This window comes from Leopardus geoffroyi, chromosome C1 (genome assembly GCF_018350155.1).
Source record: "Leopardus geoffroyi isolate Oge1 chromosome C1, O.geoffroyi_Oge1_pat1.0, whole genome shotgun sequence".
NCBI classification, from domain to species: Eukaryota; Metazoa; Chordata; class Mammalia; order Carnivora; family Felidae; genus Leopardus; species Leopardus geoffroyi.
In genome coordinates, this window is record NC_059328.1 from 104,412,718 (window position 1) to 104,432,321 (window position 19,604).

Sequence of the window (19,604 nt, forward strand, 5' to 3'; positions counted from 1 at the left end):
TCATTTTTCAGTTAGGCTGTTTGTCTTTTTGTTGTTCCATCGTATTCCCTTTACTCTCGAAGGATATTGTCACTGGATATAGGAATCTGGGTTGATCGTCTTTTCTCTCAGTGCTTGGAAAATTTTGTGTCACTTCTTCTGGCCTCCATGGTTTCTGATGAGAAATCTGTCACAGTTCTTCCCCTAGCAGTAAGATGTCATTTTTCATTGCTTTCAAGATTTTTTCTTTGATTTTAGCTTTCAGCAGTTTGACCATAATGTGTCAAATTAATGATATAAATTTGTTTAGGTTTATCCTCTTTGAGGTGTGCTTGGCTTCTTTTTTTTTTTTTTTTTTTTTTTTTTCAACGTTTATTTATTTTTGGGACAGAGAGAGACAGAGCATGAACGGGGGAGGGGCAGAGAGAGAAGGAGACATAGAATCGGAAACAGGCTCCAGGCTCTGAGCCATCAGCCCAGAGCCCGGCGCGGGGCTCGAACTCACGGACCGCGAGATCACGGACCGCGAGATCGTGACCTGGCTGAAGTCGGACGCTTAACCGACTGCGCCACCCAGGCGCCCCTGTGCTTGGCTTCTTGAATGCATAGGTTTTATCCCTCTGCCATATTTAGGGAGTTTCAACCATTATTTCTTTCAGTGCTTTTCTCAGTCCTGTTCTTTTTTTTTTTTTTTTTCTCCTTCTGGAAATCTGATGACATAACAGACCTATTGCTATAATCCCACAAGTCCCCAAGACTCTGCCTTTTTTTTTTTTCATTTTATTTCTCTGTTGTCTAAGTTGAGTAATTTTTATTGTTCTATCTTCTAGTTCACTGATTCTTTCCACTGCCCCCTCCATTCTGCTGTTGAACCCATCCACTGAGTTGTTTTGTTTTGGTTATTGTATCTTGTAAAAACGTTTACTTATTTATTTTGAGCCAAAGAGAGAGAGTGTGCAAGTGAGTGAGTGTGAGGGAGGACAGAGAGTGAAGGAGAGAGAGAATCCCAAGCAGGCTCCATACTGTCAGTACAGAACCTGACTCGGGGCTAGAGCTCATGAGCTCATGAACATTTAACTGAGCCACCCAGGTGCCCCAAGGTTATCGTATTTTTTAGTCTTAAAATTTCCATTTAGTTTTTCTTCACATCTTCTATTTCTTTGCTGAAAGTTTTCCTTTCTCTGCTAGGACTTTCTTTCTTTTTTTTTTTTTTTCATTTTTTTCACGCATGTTTGTAATTGCTTGTTGAAACATTTTTATGCTGGCTGCTTTAAAATCTTTGTCAGATAATTCTAATATCCGTCATCTAGGTATGGTCTGTTTTCATTCAGTTGAAGATATTTCTCATTGGTATGATGAGTGCTATTTTATTAAAACCTGGACATTTAGAACTCTGGATCTTATTATTTTTTTTTTCAACGTTTATTTATTTTTGGGACAGAGAGAGACAGAGCATGAACGGGGGAGGGGCAGAGAGAGAGGGAGACACAGAATCAGAAACAGGCTCCAGGCTCTGAGCCATCAGCCCAGAGCCCGACACGGGGCTCGAGCTCCCGGACCGCGAGATCGTGACCTGGCCGAAGTCGGACGCTCAACCGACTGCGCCACCCAGGCGCCCCTCTGGATCTTATTTAAACCTTGTTTAAACCTTTCTCTGACACTACTCAGGCAGTGTAAGTAGGGGTGAGTGTCTTGTTACAGCCAGGTGAGTATATGTTTCCAGTTTCCCCACTCAGCCTACATTGACACCTGAGGGGAGGGGCTTCTCCTTACTGCTTAGGTGAGGGCAGGAATTTTTCAGCTGCCCCGTTGGCTTCCACTGACACCAACCTGGCTGGGAGAGATAGGAAAGCCTTCTTAACCCTCCCCGCATGGCCTCCACTGACAGTGGGGGGTGGAGGTGGCCTTGTTGTCACTGGGTGTTGGTGAAAATACTGACTCTCTACCATGTCTCCTCTGGAACCAATCCAGCAAAGAAGGCAAGGAAAACCTCCTAAAAGGCCTGGGGAAGGTAGAAGTCTAGGCATCCCATTCAGCCTTTACTAGTGTGTGCAGGAGTGAGCCACAGTTCTTTCTGCGGTGTTTGGCTGGAGTAGAGCAGTTATTATCTAGAAGTTTTCTATTTTGCTAGGCTGCCTTCCTGGCCCTTTGGCTAGAAAGAACAAGCTTTTGTTGGTTTTGTTTGGTTTTGTTTTCCTTTGTACCTCCTGGCATTGCCAGGTTGCTGGCTTCTTCAGCACCACATTTGGAATACATGAGACAAAAAGAAAACCCAGGGACATCACCAGTGTGTAGTTCCTTCGGTTCTGAGGCTCTTTTCTCCACCTTTCAAGTCTTTTATGTTTTGTTTTACGTGTAATGTCCAAGGTTTTTAGATGTATTAGCAAGAGGAGGAATTGGGAAAAGCACATCTAACTCAGTCTTCTCTGATCCTTTTATTCACTTGTTTATTTCATTTTCCATTTGATTGTAAACTTTTTTTTTTCAAGTTTATTTATTTAAGTAATCTCTACACCCAACGTGGAGCTCAAACTCACGACCCAAGATCAAGAGTTGCATGCTCTTCTGACTGAGCCAGCCAGGTGCCCTTTGATTATGAGCTCTTTATTTATTTTTTAAATGTTTATTTAATTCTGAGAGAGACAGAGCAGGAGTGGAGGAGGGGCAGAGAGAGAAGGAGATACAGCATCTGAAGCAGGCTCCACGTACCCACGAACTGGGAGCTCATGACCTGAGTCGAAGTCCCCTGCTTAACCGCCTGAGCCACCCAGGCGCCCCTAATTATGAGCTCTTTCGGTATAGTTTTGTAACTTCAGTAACAAGTGTGGCACACGATCTGTAAATGTTTGAAAAAAGGAAAAAAAGAAATAGAACATGAAGTGAAGTGAATGAATTACACTCCTCCCCCATCTGCCCTTAGGCGTGTGGTGCCAGGAAGAGGAGGTGGCCTAATCCTGTTCTGAATGATGAGGCCTCTTGGGGTGTTTTGATATTGAGAAAGGTGACCAGCTTCCAGAGTTGATACTGTTTCGTAGGTTCTCATGTGTTACCAAAAATTACCAGCAGGCGGCAGAATAATCGATGAAAACGGACTGTTGTCCAAAACACAACGAGGTTGATTTCCTCCGCCGTAGAGAAATTCTACTAGCCTACCCTCCCATCCCCGCCCCCAGGTACGCTTGCAAAATGTTGCTCTGAAAGTGAGATACTTTTTTTTCACCCTTGGAGCACACGTTGCTGTACAGTGGAAACAGAGCTGGAGTAAAAAGAAGTGGGTTCTGTTAGGCTTCACGGTGGCATGTGACAACAGGATTACTGGTTTTTGTGAAAATCAATATCTAGCATTTAGTAAATCTTCTCGCTAATTTCTGGCATTTAAACCCACAGGAAGTTAGGGATTGGATGACCAGAGAATGATTGCTTTTCTTAAACAATATTTTAATGTTGATACTTTAAAAGCAAAGCCAAACAACATAAAACGCCCACAAACACCCCATGTCCTACCACCCTTTTTTTCTGTTGGGCCCTGCTGATATGGACACATCATTGGTGACTCAATATTTGAATTTACTTTTTTATTCACATTATCAAATGTATTTTCTGAGTTAGCGTGGAGGGGGACTGCTTTTAAAAATTTCCGTTTGAACTCACGTGCAGAGAGTTAATTACATTGTAGTCATCTGACCAAAAAAGGCCTGAGGGAGGCTTTCATTTGTCTCATTCTTGTTTTTCTCAACTTTTTATTTTTAAAAATTTCAAACCCGCAGAAACCTTGAAAGAATAAAATAAAGAGCATTCACTTACCCCTCACCTAGAGTCATTGTCAACATTTCGTTGCATTTGCTTTCTTTTTTCACTCTCATATAAAGTTAATTTGCATACATTGATGGGTATCGTTTTAAAGGTTCCCTCAAGTGGAGGCTGCACCCCAGTTTTCTTTTTTTCCTCCTTACTCCCGCTCTCCTTTCTTCATATTAAAATTTTTTTTAACTCCAAACCCATGCCCTTCTTTTAGTCTCCCACCAGAGTTAAGTTCACGTCCTGCTGACCACCAAGGACCAGTAGGTCCAGTGGCTCTCAATTGTCTGTAATATTTGTTTTGGCCAATAGAATTTGGCCTAAGTTCACAGAAGAAAAAAAGCTGCAGTAAGACCAGAATCTTCTGGAGTTAATCACACGACAACCTTTATATTTCTTAAGGAAAAGTTCCTTGGTCAAACTTTTGCCCAAAGTTTCTGGGCAAAATTCCAACTGGAGCTCTTTACTTTTCTCCTCATCACAATTCAGGAAATCTCTGCAACTACGTGAAGCTGAGAGGTTCTTTTGTGTCTCTGCGTCTCTTCCCTGATATTTGTCTCTGGTCTTAAGAGAGGATTGTGATCCTGTGTATAAGATCATCCATCCCTCAGCTCTGGGAGACAGTCTTCGGAGTTCTCTCACAGGTTTTCTACTTCAAAAAATAAATGGGAAGAAGAAATTTAGACCTGAGGAAGGTCCAATTTTGGGGAATATTAAAACCGAAAGCGGCTAGAGTGATACGCCAAAGAACAAGGAGAAACATATACACAGAACCATATACTTTCTATCAAAAACGGCTGTCAGCCTCCCTGGTGGTCTAGTGGTTAGGATTCGGCGCTCTCACCGCCGCGGCCCGGGTTCGATTCCCGGTCAGGGAAGGACACTTTTATTTTAATAGTCCACGGAAGCCTTTTAAAAAGTAACATTGTTTCTCCTAGTCAGTTCCCCCAACCCCCCAAAGCTGAAATACAGGAAATGAAGAAATATACATAGTAAAAATTGCTCACAAGTCTACCACCTAGTAAGTGTTGACATCAAACTTTCAAAACAGAAATGGAATTATGCTAGTCATAAAGTTCTTTTTAAAATTATATTTCCAACACTTGCCAGTGGAAATATTCTTTACTAATATGATATTTTCTTTCAATTTAACTTAGTTTTTGAAAAGGTAATATATTTACATGGTTTAGGATTCAAATATGTAAAGGATATAACTGATAAACCTGATTTTTACTTCTGCCATCTAATAAGGTAACCAATGTTGTGTTTCATAATTATAATGACATAAATATTTTATGGAAATGCAAGTACATACATAGCTGCCTATATATTTAAATATGCTCCCCACCTTGCACAAATGATATCACTCTACACATGCTTTTCTGCACTTTGTCTTTTTCACTTAATATATTTTAGAAATAGTTCCAGATTAGACATGAAGAGTTTCCTCATTCTTTCTTATGGCACATAGTATTCCATTATATTGATGATATTCCACAATTAACTGAACCAACCTCCTTTTGATGGACACTTAGGTTATTTCTAATCCTTTGCTATTACAAACAATGCTACCATAAATAATCTTGTACATTTGTCATTTTGCATGTACGTGGAATAAATGCCTAGGAATTGAAATGCTGGCTCAAAGGTATATGCACTTATAGATAGATATTGCCAGCATACCTTCCAGAGAGTTCGTGCCAATTTACACGGCCACCAGCAGTGTACAATGTATATAGAATTAAAAAAACAAAACAAAACATGTGAGTTCTCATCAAAGGATTTAATCTATCCTATTTCTGGAATTTTAGGATTCCCCCTCCCCCGCCCCTAAAATTTTGACTTTACAGATAACACTTTGATGAACAGGTGTGTAGACACACCTTTGTGTTTATGCCTAGATATTTCCTTAGGATAAATCCTTGGAAGTAGAATTACTATCTCATACCATATACTAAATGAATTAAAGAATTAAATTCGAGAACTGAAGCAATAAAAAGCTAAGAAAAATACATTAGTGGATAATTATGTTGCTATTGGGCAGAAGTCTTTTCCAAGATAAAAGCAAAGACAGAAATCATAAAGAATAAAACTGATAGATTAGACTAGATAACAACAGGAAACTTCTGCTCACCTAAAAATCCTATAAATAATATTAAAAGACAAGTGACAAACTGGTATAAATCAGTAACATCAATATAATATAAATAATAGAAAAATAAACTAATAAAAATAATTGGTAAGTATGAAAAATGATCAACCTCAATAGTAATAGAATAAATGCAAATTAAGACAAGACTTTTTATCTGGCGATTTCGTTAAGATGAAAAGAATGACATCCTGTTGACAGGTGTAATATGATAGTATTCATTGAATAGCGAAATTGGTGTTCTCGCTCCACACAGCAATTTGGCAATATGTATTCAAAGCTTTAAAATGCGTATTTTCCTTTGGAGTTTTATCTTAATGCATTTGCCCTATGAAAATACTCTGAAATTCATAACGACCTGTGTATGGAGATAACTCCATCGGGGGAGCCTTAACTCCTTCACTGGATTTCAGACGCCCCCTTCAAACCACAATAGAAAAAAACAAGAATTGACTTTTAAAAACCTGTGAATCAGTAAGAAACCACCACAGAATTTTTAATGTAACCAGAGGAGAAATCCTAGAGAACTTCTCTTCCAAGTCCTTCTCTGGCTTTGTATTGGGAATATCTTTTACTATGAATCTCAAGATACTGAACTATGTAACAAAAACTGGACGAGATACTCCTCATAGGGAAATCGACCAGCTCCCCTTTTCGTGTGCGTTGGTGGTATAGTGGTGAGCATAGCTGCCTTCCAAGCAGTTGACCCGGGTTCGATTCCCGGCCAACGCATTTTTCCACACTCCCCCCTTCCCCCCCGCCCGAAACTTTTAAGTAGTTCAAATAAGTAAAGCACGGAAGAAGGAAAGACTTTTGACCACCCTTGAGTTCTGAGACTGTTGGTTCTGGGGGATTCTCTTGCAAAACAGAGCCTCCGGGGTTTTTGTAGCTGCAACCAAGAGCCAAGCCCGTCTGCTGGGTTCGGCAGCTGGCGTCGCACCAGTTCACAGTAATTATCTTTTGGGGGCCTTTAGGGAAGTGTCTGAATAGAGGCTTCTCAGATTTGTTTTTCTAAATCCTCGGATGCGCTTTGGTTTACTGAAGAGTACGAATAAGGAAGTCAGCCCAAGAGCCCGCAGCTCCCGAGACAGCACCAGTTTACTTGGAACCGGGAAGGAAGCCAAGAACAAACGAAGAGGAGGGTCTCCGAATAGCGGCACTTCTCTTCAGGTTCCACCATTCCGGAGACAGAAACCTTAATTCCAGGGTACAATCTGGAGGCGTAAACAGGAAAATCCTCCGGGGCGGCCTCTCGCTCGCCTGGGAGGGGCGGCTTGATTCTTTGGAAGGCAGGGAAGTGGCTCGCGGGGGGCGACTGGGGATGGTCCGTGGCAGCAACCGCGGAGAAGCAGAGGGGCGATGCTGGCGCTCGCAGCGCGGGATTTGGGAATTCAGAACTGGACTCAAGGGTCACGGCTTCCAGGTTATGGAATAGAAACGTTTGTTTGGTATTTTGACTGGTGTAGATCACTTGAACTGGAGCAGTAAGATGGCAGCACAGGGTAGGTATGGCTGTTCCAAAGGGCATAAAATAAGTCTGCACTGCGCCGCCTGGCAGGTGGCGCGCCGTGATCGTATAGTGGTTAGTACTCTGCGTTGTGGCCGCAGCAACCTCGGTTCGAATCCGAGTCACGGCATACCAGATACTGGTGGCGGCCTTACCTTTTCAACTCTTTTTTAAGAGTTGCAAAGAGTTTGTAACCTTTTCGTTTCTAGCAGCATCGCAGAAATGCTCTCGACAAATTGGGTGAATTGTTTCTGTTCAACTCGTTCCGTGGCTCGCCCACTCAAGGCTAACTTAACAGTTCTGGCGGGGCCGCCCTTCAGGGAAGTTTGGGGATCCTTGGAGCTGCCACCAGGAGTGCGGAGGTGAGACCCCTTTGCTTCTGACTCGGGAACTCAGCGCCCACCAGGTGTTGGAAAATGAAAAGTTGGGCGAGTGGAGTGAAATCGCTTCAGGCTGACTTCCATCTGACCTGAAATCTCGCTAGGACGTTTACACGTAATGGATATGGTCTTTTACTCAAGCCACACAAAATTTTAGTATTTAAAAATAAATTCGTGCACCCAGTGACGCGTCCCTTAGCCCCACTTCCACCCACCGCCCTGGTCGTCCAGGTTTAGGGAAAAGAGGGGATTCGGAGAAGGAAGCAGGGGCTGCAGCCCCAAGGTCCCGGGAGCGCAAGTCCCCACGTCCCTCCGGGTGTTTGAGCCTCTCATCCCCATTCCCTCAAGTTCTTTAGCCTCAGGGAGGAGAAACCCGGCTGTCAAAGTGACCAGGTCCACGCAGAATTTGCGGACACATGTAGGTTTCGAGACTCGTGATTCCCCGTCTTCTGCGAGGCTGCTTGGCTCCGCGCAGTCCGCAACATCTTCTCAAAGCTTTGAGTTTCCGGTGGTAAAAGGCTACTATTGTGTTCACAAAATCCTACACCTTGAGGTCTCATTCACACGGACTAGTTTGTACCTGGGCCATGCAGCCTGGCTCTGGAAAGAAATGACTTTCCTAAAAGAGTGCCTCATTCGCCAGCGCCCGGCTAGCTCAGTCGGTAGAGCATGAGACTCTTAATCTCAGGGTCGTGGGTTCGAGCCCCACGTTGGGCGTTGACCTTTTTGTTGTTTCTATTAAAATCTTTTGTTGTTTCTATTAAAATCTTCTGTCAGCAGCCAATAATTACGAATTTCTAAACAGCCATTGCGGCCACTGTTGTTTCAAACTTTGGCAACAATTTTCGGAAATCTCCTCTATTCGCCCCAAATTGAGAAATCTGAATCAGGCACTGCGGTCGTTGAGACCCAGGTTCCCTGACCCACTGCTGCCCGGGGCCGAAGCTTCTGCGGGGGCGAAGCTGACGGGAGCCGGAGCAGCTCCGAGTCCTGACCCGCGGGGCTCCCCCCCTGTCCTGCCGCGACTCTGCTCCACAGAGAAGATTCCTCAGGACCGGACTGGATGGAAACACGCTCGTTCTCTTCTGCTTGGTGGGAATTTTGGTTGAGGTTTTGAAAGGTCTTCTCAGCTGGTTAAAAAGGTCTTCCGCTACGTGCTGAGGAGCATCTGTTTTTTCTTTCCAGGTTTTGAAGCGTTCATCAGCCTCAAAGGGCTGTAAAATACAACTCGTTTAAGAAGATCCCGAAGCGGGGAAAAAAGGAGCGCGCCCTGGAAAAGGACCTGGGGAGGCGGAGGAGGGACGCGGAAGTGCCCCGAGAAGGGGAGGTGTGGCTGGGGCGGGGCTTCAGGCTAAGGGCGCGCGCGCGCGGGGAGCCTCTGGTGCCGCCCTGCGGCGGGTGGGGCCCGCGGGTTGTGTAGTAGTTATTGATCCACCCGAGAACTTTGCTCTGCCGGGAAAGCTTGAATGTGTTTGCGCTACATTTGTTCCTGCCAAATCGCCTTTCAGTGTTGGAATAGGTAGGTGTGACTTAAATTGTTCAAGGCGAATGGGAGCCAAGTTTGGCCCAAATCGAGAGGCTTCTCCACCACCACAAGGACATTTAAATCCTCATACAAGTCGTCCGCCTCCCCTCCCTAAGGATCGTTCAACGGTTCTGGGTTTTCTTTGTTTTTTTGTGGGTTGTTTTGTTTTGTTTTTGTAGTTTGTAAATACGCTTCAGTCTCCCTTATGTATCCCACCAACCATCTCCGGGATGATCGATACATGAGGCCAGTTATTCTCAGAAGTGTGGTACCAGGACACACATCAGCATCACCTGGAAACCTGTGAGATATGCAAATTCTCAAGTCCCACCTCAGACCCGCAGCATCAGAAACCAGAGGCTGGCCCAACAATCTGTGACCTAGCTCTCTAGGTGATCTACGTAAATAAATGTTCAAGTTTAGGAATCACTGGGTCAGTGCAGCCTGCTTCCCTGTCAACCAAGATACAGCACATTCACGGGTAGGGGACTCAACATCACAAAGATAACACCGCTCCTTAATTTTATGGTTTACATAAGAATATCAAAAAGTGTTTCTTAGAATTCAAACTGGGCAATATAATTCTAAAGGTTAAATGGAAATGGAAAAGTAACAAGCAGAAATAACTCAGGGAAATTCTTTTTCTTTTTTAGAACAATAAGGAAGAACTAATCCTATGAAATATTAATTACAGTAACTAAAATAGTTAAGATATCGTGTATGAATCGACAGTCATAAATGGGACAAGAATCCAGAAGTAGACCAAAATACATAAAGAAATGTAGTATATTAGAAAGAAGATCTTGAACCAGTAACTCTAAAGAGGAGTTTTTGAATAACTAGGTACGTGTCTAGAAAAAAAATAATGGTCAATGAATATCATGTCCTTTACATAAGGTAAATTCCAAATTGATCAAAGATTCAAATAATAATAAAGAGAAACATAAAAGTTCTTGTAGAAACATGAAACAATTATTTTATTATCTTGGTGTGTGTGGTAAAAAGTTGTTCTATGACATAAATTCAGAAGTCCTGAGAGAAAATATCCATGAATTTGACTACATAAATCAAATGAAATCTTTATAAGTCCAAACACAAACAACAATTTGGAGAAATATTTGCAACTCACATTGCGCTAAAAATCCTCCACTTTAAGTTCATACTTTGGTGGTTAACATCCTTCTCACTGCCCTAATTGTGAATTCACACCCCAAAACAGCTGAAACCCCTTGATAACAAACCCAACCACTGGACTCTAACTTCCTTCGCCTCTTCCCTTCTCCCCCACCCCCACCCTACCCTTCTCACTCCCTCCACACCTCTCTCGCTTTGCTTTCCCTCCACCCCACGCGAGACCCAGTAAAGACTATGGCCCACAGCTCCTCACTGTCTCTACTCCCCCCTGTTAAATGGAGCACCCTGCCCGTTAGGCCCCTGCTCTACACAAGGTGACCCCCCTCTTTGGGACTGTGAATATAATAAACTTCTTCCTTTCAAACCTGCTTCTTTTCTGTGGCTGCACCAACTTCATCAAACCGTACCCAACATCTACATTCTTAGAACATGCATCATACACAAACAGCTAATTTCCCTAATATTTACAGAACTACAAAACCAGTACGAAATAGGCCAACAACCCAATAAAAATAGCAAACATATAAAGAATAAAAAAAGAAATTTCTGGGGCACTCAGTTGGTTATGCGGCCAACTCTTGCTTTCGGCTTGGGTCAAGGTCTCCCGATTGGTGAGTTCCTCTGGCATCAGCCTCTGTGATGGCAGCGGAGCCTGCTTGGGATTCTCTCCCTCCTCTTTCTCTCTCTAGCCTATCCCCTATTTGCACTCTCCCTCTCCCAAAATAAATAAATAAATATTTTAAAAATTAAAAATAATGAAAATAAAAAGGAAAATGCAATGATAAGGAAAGATATTCAACGTTCAATGCTGTTATTAATGAAAGTAATACAATGTAAAACTACACTGAAATAACATTTTTTTACCTATAGGGAATGATAAAATTTTTAAAAGTTTAATTTGTTGGAGAGGTTAAAAAATATTAACGAAAAGGTAAATTGGTGCAAGTTCTACAGGGTGCTTTTAAAACAACATCTTTCAAATATTTAAATAAACTTTTTCTTTTTTTTACTTTTAAACTCCACATTTGGAAATTTATTCCACAGACATGCCTACACACGTGTGAAATTAAATATATACAAGGCTGCCCAGTGGGCCTGCACTTGGGGGCCTCCCGCCCTCCCCAGCTGCCCCCACCATCTCCTGGGGTCCACCCCCAGGCACCTGGAGTTCACTCATCAAATCTCCGGGTGTATTCCCCAACTCCCGAACCCCACCCCATGCTGAGCCGCCCCCCCCCCCCCCCCCCCCCCCCCCCCCCGCTGCCTTCCAAAGGCCCTGGGAGCATTTTTCATTAAGCACAACACTGGAAACCTCTCTAAATGCCCATCAGTTTGGGGGGTAACTAAAAATAGGACAGTACAGCTAGACAATTAAATATGGTTCGGCAAAGCTGTCAAAAAGAATGAGGAAGTTCCTGATATTCCAATCTGGTGTGATTGGAAAGAAATGGTCCTAACATTTTGCAACTCCTCCCATCAGGGGGTGGAGCTTATGAGCTTATTTGTCCACCATCTGAATGTGGGATTGGCTCCGTGACTTGCTTTGGCCAGTGCTGGCACCTTAGCAAACCTGATGGAAGAACAGGCTTGAAAAATGTTTGCATAGTGGGGGTTAGCCTCTTTTTGCTGCACTGGGAATCCTGAGACCACAGTCTGAAGACCCCCAAGTCAGTGTGCTGGAGAGATTGCATGGAGAAAAAGGTCCATCCCAGCTCTTCTAGTCAATTCAGCTGTACCTCAGACATTGCTTGAGCCATCCTACACCGCCCAGCCCAAATGAGTTGGCTTAGGCCAGAAAAACTTCTAACTCACAGAAGCACTAAAAAAATAATAAATTATCATTATTCTGAGTCAGTAAGTTTGGGATAGTTTGTTCAGTAAAAGCTAACTTAAATTCACTGAGGCATAAATCAAGTGAAGATTCCACAGTGAGGAACCATCTTATCATCTGCAATCATTTATATCAAAAGGATAATGATGGTTGCAAGAGATACACACTTTTACTTGTATGTATATCAACATCTCTGGAGTGATACAGAAGAAATATATAAATTTATATAAATATTAATATAAACGAAAGGGCCCATTAAGTACTCAGTATAATGGATAAAAATAGATCATCAAGTTTCAAAACAGTAGGGCCAACGGAGGGAGGCAAACCATAAGAGACTCTGAAATACTGAGAATAAACTGAGGGTTGGTGGGGGGTGGGGGAGAGGGCAAAGTGGGTGATGGGCATTGAGGAGGGCACTTGTTGGGATGAGCACTGGGTGTTGTATAGAAAGGAATTTGACAATAAATTATATTTTAAAAAAACAGTAGAGACAAAGAGGAGATCCTGTAAGCTTTTGGGAAGGGAAGTGGGAGAACAGTTTAATGTAAATCGTCAAGAATCGGAATGGCATCTGCCTTCTCTACAGTGTTGATACCCTCCAGTCTATAACCATCATGAACAAACCTGTAATCAAAGTTGGGTTTCTTGGCTCATTGCAACGAAGGAGACAGCAGACACGGTGGGGAACTATGGGACAATTCTACCTTTGGAAATCTTAATAATTTATATTCAAAAAGTAGAAGGAGAAGAACAGGGCTAAATATGAAATTGGTAAAGAAGCAACAATTACTTGGTTGGGAAAGGGAGGGGAAGTTTGGTCATTTTTTGTGGTTTGGACTGTGTTCTGCTCACGCTCAGAGATGATCATTGTAGGAATGCTGGCCATACTGACTCCATTTTTGGCCGCCACTTTGACTGTGTTGCTTGGTGATCTTTCTAGTTTTATGTTCTCCAGACACCCCCAAACATTACTGTCCATGTCTTGTGATCACAGGGGAGACAAGGGGACCAAGTGTTCCATTATGGCCTCTAGCAGGTCTATTAAGTTTCAAACTCAGAGGGGTACCTGGTTGGCTGGTTGGTTAAGCGGCTCAGGTCATGATCTCCCAGTTTGTGAGAACCCCACATTGGGCTCTGCACTGGCAGTGTGGTGCCTGCTTGGGATTCTCTCTGCACACCCCCTCACCCCTGACCCCCCCACACACCGTCTCTCTCCAAATAAATAAATAAATAAATAAATAAATAAACTTAGAAAGGTTCAAACTCGGATAACAGTTTTCACTTCCTGGTGCACACATGGCACCAGGAGGTGTTAATGTTACCCAAAACTGTTGTCTGATTTGTTTTTCCTTCTCAAAGTGCCTTCTCAGTTTGGGGGATACTTTACACTTCTTCTGCCTTCGAACAATCATGAAGTAGTTCTTTTTTTTCCCCCTTTGCCTCATCATGATTACAGAGTGATTTTGTCTGATGTTGGTGCTCTGTGAAATTTTTTAGTTTTAAAAGGTGAACATCACAGCTTAGGTGTTTTCAGTCAGGCCAGCTCTAAGCGGACAGCAGTGAAAAGACATTTTTTCTTTCTCAACAGCAACTCTAGCAAATATAAAACAACAATGAAGCAATGCTTTCAAAACTCTGAGGGCAAATAAGTTCAACCTAAAATTCTCTATTTAGCAAAATATCAATTAGCAGATATAATATAGGATATGGATATAATAGACCTTTTCAGACATACAATGTCTCAAAGAGTTTGGTTCTCAAGCAACTTCTCTACAGCATGTGAAGATAGCCTGGTTCATCTGAGGGTTTTAATGTATACTTATAAAGCAGGTGGTTCCTTTGTTATAAAAGTAATAAAGCCATGCTTGTTGACTTTATGGAAAAATAAAATTGTTTATTAAAAACAATCAAGTTAGTACATGTTTAGCCTTTGGGAACGGGGCGGGGGGGGGGGCTAGTAGAGGTGATGAGAATTTTTTAATGTATCTTTCTATAATCCCTTGATTTTCTGTTGTCACACACACACACACAATTCCTCTAGGAGGAAAAGATAAAAGACAAGTTCTGCTCCCAACTGCACGTGACTGTTCTCAAGTCTGCAATCTGATCACTCACTATAAAGGGCATATTAGACACTCAGGAGATGCCTCTTTATGTTCCCACCTGTTACGGATTTAATGTTTCTGTCCTTCCCAAATCCATATGTTCAAGCCCTAACCCCCAATGTGATGGTATTAGGAGGTGAAACCCTCAGGAGGTAATTAGGTTTAGATGAGGTCATGAGGGTGGTGCCCCATGATGGGATTAGTAGCCTTATACAAACAGGAAGTCTCCAGACCCTCCTCTCTCTGCCCTCTGAAATACCCTGAGACGGTGGCCATCCGTAAACCTCAAAGAGGGACCTCACCAAGAACTGAATCTGCCACCACTTTAATTTTTGACTTTTCAGCCTCCAGAACTGTGAGAAACACATGTCTGTGGTTTAAGTCACCATATCTATTGGTATTTTGTTATAGCAGCCTGAGCTAGGACACCACGCAAAACCTCGGAAAGGATCACAATAAAACTTTATAAATCTATTTGAGAATGTATTCCCTGTTTCTGTTTCCTCTGAGAAGTTCCCTTTAGCTATTCACCTCAGCTCACCAAACGAGGTTTTAAAACAAGTGTCACATACCAGCAAAGACAGAACAATTCCACAAGATCAGTAGAATGGCCACCATTATTAAATTCCCCCAAATAAAGTCCTGAGAATGCAGTGTCTCCTCTTGCTGCCACAAGAGAAATTTTTAAAGATCCATTATCTAGGGGTGCCTGGGTGGCTCAGTCGGTTAAGTGTCCGCTCTTGGTTTTGGTTCAGGTCATAATCTCGGTGTTTGTGAGTTCAAGCCCGGCATCGGGCTCTGTACTGACAGTGCACTGACAGTCAGTGCAGAGCCTCTTGGGAGTCTCTCTCTGCCTCTCCCCTGCTCTCTCTCTCAAAAATAAATAAATAAATAAATAAATAAATAAATAAATAAATCCATTATCTAAAGTCTTAGTCTGATGAAAATTTCAAACATGTCCCCTTTCCAATTTGTATTTGGCTCAGGACCAACCATGAAGATCCCTCTCTGAAGCATGAGTTCTTGGTTCCTCTTCAGCAGCATAAGCCTGGGCTTCCTGTCACAGGAACACTGGGAACTGCTCCTCTACAGTCCTATGAATCCAACCTTGTGAACCACTTCCCCAGGATCCCCAGGTGGCAAGAAAACAAAAGAGACTGTCACAGCACTAGCCCCTCACCTACCAGACTTAGGGATGTGTGAGACCAACAAGCAGTAACATTCCCCAAGCCAAAGTGATGGATTTGTGCTGCTATCAAATGTCAGATGGGGTTGCCAAGAAAAGAGTGTTCTCTTAGAAGGTGGGAATATAACTAGGTACAACTTCTGTGGAAGGCAATCTGTCAAGAAGTAGCAACATGAGAAATGGCAAATACTTTGATCCGGAAAGTCCACCTCCAGGAATCTCTTTTAGGGAAATCCATGCATAAGTGATGTTCTCCGAACAGTGATATTTGCAAAACGATGTTCTCTGAAGAAGTTTTTATAAGAATAAACATTAGAACCAATGTCCTGTCCAGCAATTAGGGAATGTTTACATCTACACTAGCCCATCCATACCATGAAAAGATATGCAGTTGTTTCAAAGAACGAGGCCAATAAGGAAAATGGTGAGGAAGTGCCACTGAAAAGAGTTACAGCAGCTAATGTTTAATAAACATTTATTCAGTGGTCAAATGGTTCCTGTGTATATCTCTATAACATTTAAATTAACCCATAAGGAAAGTCCTCCTATTTGTCCCCTCTTATAGACAAAGAAATCGAGGCACAGAAAATTCCATAACTTGTTCAAAGTCATGGTGAAGGAATCAAAATTTCCACTCAGAACTTGAGGCTTCAGGGCAAGCAGTTTTGTTGTTCGCAGTTCTGGGAATTTTCAAGTTTCCAGGATGTGCAGTTGTAAAAACCCAGTTTGGGAAAGGACTCGGCAGTGGCTCAGGGGTAAGTAAGGCCTAGACGTGAGCTATTGAAAAAAAATGCCTTTGCTGAAAAATTTCTTCTTTTAGGCAATTTCACGGAACTAGAGTCTTCGGGCAGCATGCTCTGGAGCCCGATTTAAAGTGGACAGAAGTCCAGACGATTCTCAGGGTAAATAAGGTCACTAACAGGTAACCTAAAGTTGCAAGTAGCTAGTAAAAGAGACCGTCCCTGGGTGGGCTCGAACCACCAACCTTTCGGTTAACAGCCGAACGCGCTAACCGATTGCGCCACAGAGACACGGAAACTCCACTTCCTAAACTCATTTCCTGATCCCAGAAATTGCTTCTCAACCTCTGGCTGGATATGTCTTCACATTCCCCTACTCGGGAAACTGGAGGCGTGGGAGATACTGAGGCCAACAGTCGTGTCGCTGGGCACGTCTGAACACCGATACCGGCCCAGATTCACGGGGGGAACTCGGAGAGCCCAACGCCAGATCCACGGCGTCCCCGCCGGCTCCTCGCCTCCTCAACAGCCGCCTGCCTCCAGGTGTCGCCCGCAGCCTCTCAGGCCGAAGTCATCCAGCTTCCAATTGTTAGCTCAGAACTACTCGGGGCGCTCACAGTGAGTCCCCGCGACACCAGGCGGACGCGCGTGGGGACACTACATTACCCCTTTGCCCCCACCTCGCTGCCCGCCCGCGACGCCGCTAAGATGGGGACTCAACGCGGCAGGACCTGGCCTGGGCTCGCGATGCACCCCGTGCCCCACGGCAGAGCGGGGCACCTAGGAGCCACTCACTCCGCACTAGGGTCCGACTGAGCTGGCCGCCCGGGACCGCCACGCGGCCTCAGTCCGCGGCTGGGGCGGAGGGGGTTGAACTGGAAAAGCCGAAGAAGAGACGGAGCGGGCGCGGGGCAGCCCGGTGACCGGCCCGGGAGAGAGCGCGAACACTCTGGCCGCTAAAGAAAAAGGCCAACAGAAAACTGAAAATGCCGATGTTCCTCCATTTCGATCACCTGCCCCTGGCCTTCTCTCTGCCGGCCACCGCTCGGACCGCAACTGCGTGCGGTTGGTGCTCTCGACTCCGAAAGATACATAGTCCGCTTGTAAGTGCTTGGTTTAAAGACGGCAGCGCCGTGAGATGTCACCCTTTGGCCCTAGCGACCCCCGAGTGCAGGCCTCGGTGCAGGTGGGAGGCCCACAATCCCTGCTCACAGCAGGAAAGAAGGAAACGCTACAAACCGTCCCCCCGGGGGACCCGGTCCTGCCCCGGCCGCGCACCCCTCCTCCTCGCCCCCGTGCCCTGCCGAGGAATGTAGACGAAAGTGACCAACCGTTTGTATTCCTCGTAGGTGCACTGCCTGAGGCAACCGTAGGAGAGGCTGATAAAGAATTCTGAAGAACAGGGCGTCCGTGTGGGCTTAATATTAAGACTGGAGTAAACTGAGTGATGCTCACTGTGTTCTAAGAGTAGGACGAAGACAGCTGTAGCTTTAATTTCACGTCAGTAGAGCTGAAATTCGCTATAGCTTGGTAGCCATTCTCAGGCTATCCGCAAGCGTGTACTCAGATATTTTTTTCTTTATAAAGTAGCTAATAATATTCTCTTTATCAATATGAGTGTTCCTTTCTGTCGTATTTCCCCAACCACGGACAAAGAAGAAGCGAACAAGCAGGGCGGGGGCACAGAAAGTGCACTTGGCGTCACGGAAACTTACACTTGTGCCTAAAGAACTTGGAGAAAAGTGCCCACGACGGTTGTGGAAAGTTGGAAAATTCCAGTAACAGGAATAAGGAGGTGAGGGTCCGTGGTGAGTCCCGTGGAGACCGCTTGGGGTGAATCATCCCGGACGTTCTTTCCACCGAAGTCTGGGGTTCAGTCTGGGCGCAAACTAGCAGCGAGAGTGGCGGTTCTAAACCGCCCAGCGGAGGGCGGAGTTGCTCCCTCAGCCCGACCGCATCCCCGCGCAGCACTTTCTATCCATTACCCAGGTCCCTCCTCGAGCTCAGAAGTAGGAAGTTCAAAGGCCTGGGTTGTGACTTTGTGCGAATCAGCTGCCTGCCTGAGAAAATCTATTAAACTCTCTACAGACCTATTTCCTAATAAACATACACGCCGAGGTTGTCTTCGGTCTCGGCTCAGATATTTTACATTTGGGCAACAATTCCGAGCTGCTAGAGGGAAAAGAAGCGCATCTGCTTCGCGTCATCTTGCTAGCTCAGTTTGTAGCGCTCACGACTTCTAATTTCAAGGTCTTGAGCCTCTCCCAGCTTCCAGTGCATTTTATTTGGCGGTCTTCGCATTGGGTACCCTCCTTGGCCGGTGCTATGCGGTTCCCGTGGTGGCCACGAGAGGGCGCGTGATCCCTTCCCCTGGGAACTCGGCTCCCAGGAACCACTACTTTTTTTTTTCAGTTTGGATGGTAAAGAATAATGATGCCCTGTCGATTCACTTTCTCTGAGACTGACAGAAACCCAGTATTTCTTTCTTTTTTTTTTTTTTTTACCACCCCAACTCTAGTATCGTCTTGAGTCGGGGCATGGGGGGTTGGTTGCCGTATATTCAGCTGCCCAGCTCAGGTGCTACCTCATTCTCTCTGCTGCTACCAAACGATGGGAAAAGGCACAAAGGCAACAGGATTTGAAAGTAACTGACTTCCTTTGTAATTTTAAATGTTTTATTCTACGCATTAAAAGACTTATTCCAAGAATGGTGCATAGGTTTCCACAGATCACCAAAGGAGTCCTCAGTAGAAAAGTGGTTTAAAATCTGCATGCTTGGGAGAAAAGACTCCGTGACCCCAGAAACGTGGGAGGGGGGGGGGAGGGAGGGAATGGGAAGGGAGATTCAGAAGGAAGAGCTACAAAATTGGGTGGAGGGGAGGGAAGAGATGGATTCTGGGGGCTGGTCCCCACTAAGGACAGTTTGTCTGGACCTCCCCTCCCAACATTTTGTCTTTTCAAAGCAGCCTCTCTTCCAACTGGCTGATTCTGGGAAATTCTAGCATTTTCTACTAGGTGTACTAGGCCTACACTATGTTCCCTCTACCAGGACCAGATCCAGCACCTTACTGTTGGCCTTTTGCTAATCCTCTCTTTTATGGTCCTAGGAGAGTCTGTAGGCGAGGCAAAACTTTATTTCTACCCTCTTGGGGACTCCAAATGGGTCTGAGAATTACGTTGACATAAGCAGATTAATAGGAGAAAAGCACACTGATATTTACATATACAATGGGAAGGTCCAACAGGAAAATGAAAATTCAAAGAAGT

The 19,604-nt window shown here is 44.3% G+C and overlaps 1 long non-coding RNA gene and 5 other non-coding genes across 6 annotated transcripts; 5 read left to right on the forward strand and 1 right to left on the reverse strand.

Annotated features, from left to right (window-relative positions):
• Nucleotides 1–4,583: 4,583 nt before the first annotated feature.
• TRNAE-CUC lies at nucleotides 4,584–4,655 on the forward strand. The gene has a single exon. It is a non-coding gene; the product is annotated as a tRNA-Glu (tRNA).
• A 1,931-nt stretch (nucleotides 4,656–6,586) lies between these two features.
• Nucleotides 6,587–6,658, forward strand: TRNAG-UCC. Its single transcript has one exon. It is a non-coding gene; the product is annotated as a tRNA-Gly (tRNA).
• An 833-nt stretch (nucleotides 6,659–7,491) lies between these two features.
• TRNAH-GUG lies at nucleotides 7,492–7,563 on the forward strand. The gene has a single exon. It is a non-coding gene; the product is annotated as a tRNA-His (tRNA).
• Nucleotides 7,564–8,457: 894 nt separating this feature from the next.
• Nucleotides 8,458–8,530, forward strand: TRNAK-CUU. Its single transcript has one exon. It is a non-coding gene; the product is annotated as a tRNA-Lys (tRNA).
• Nucleotides 8,531–16,554: 8,024 nt separating this feature from the next.
• Nucleotides 16,555–16,628, reverse strand: TRNAN-GUU. Its single transcript has one exon. It is a non-coding gene; the product is annotated as a tRNA-Asn (tRNA).
• A 35-nt stretch (nucleotides 16,629–16,663) lies between these two features.
• LOC123598608 lies at nucleotides 16,664–19,185 on the forward strand. Its single transcript, XR_006712723.1, has 2 exons — nucleotides 16,664–18,132; nucleotides 18,856–19,185. It is a non-coding gene; the product is annotated as an uncharacterized LOC123598608 (long non-coding RNA).
• The last annotated feature ends 419 nt before the right edge of the window (nucleotides 19,186–19,604 follow it).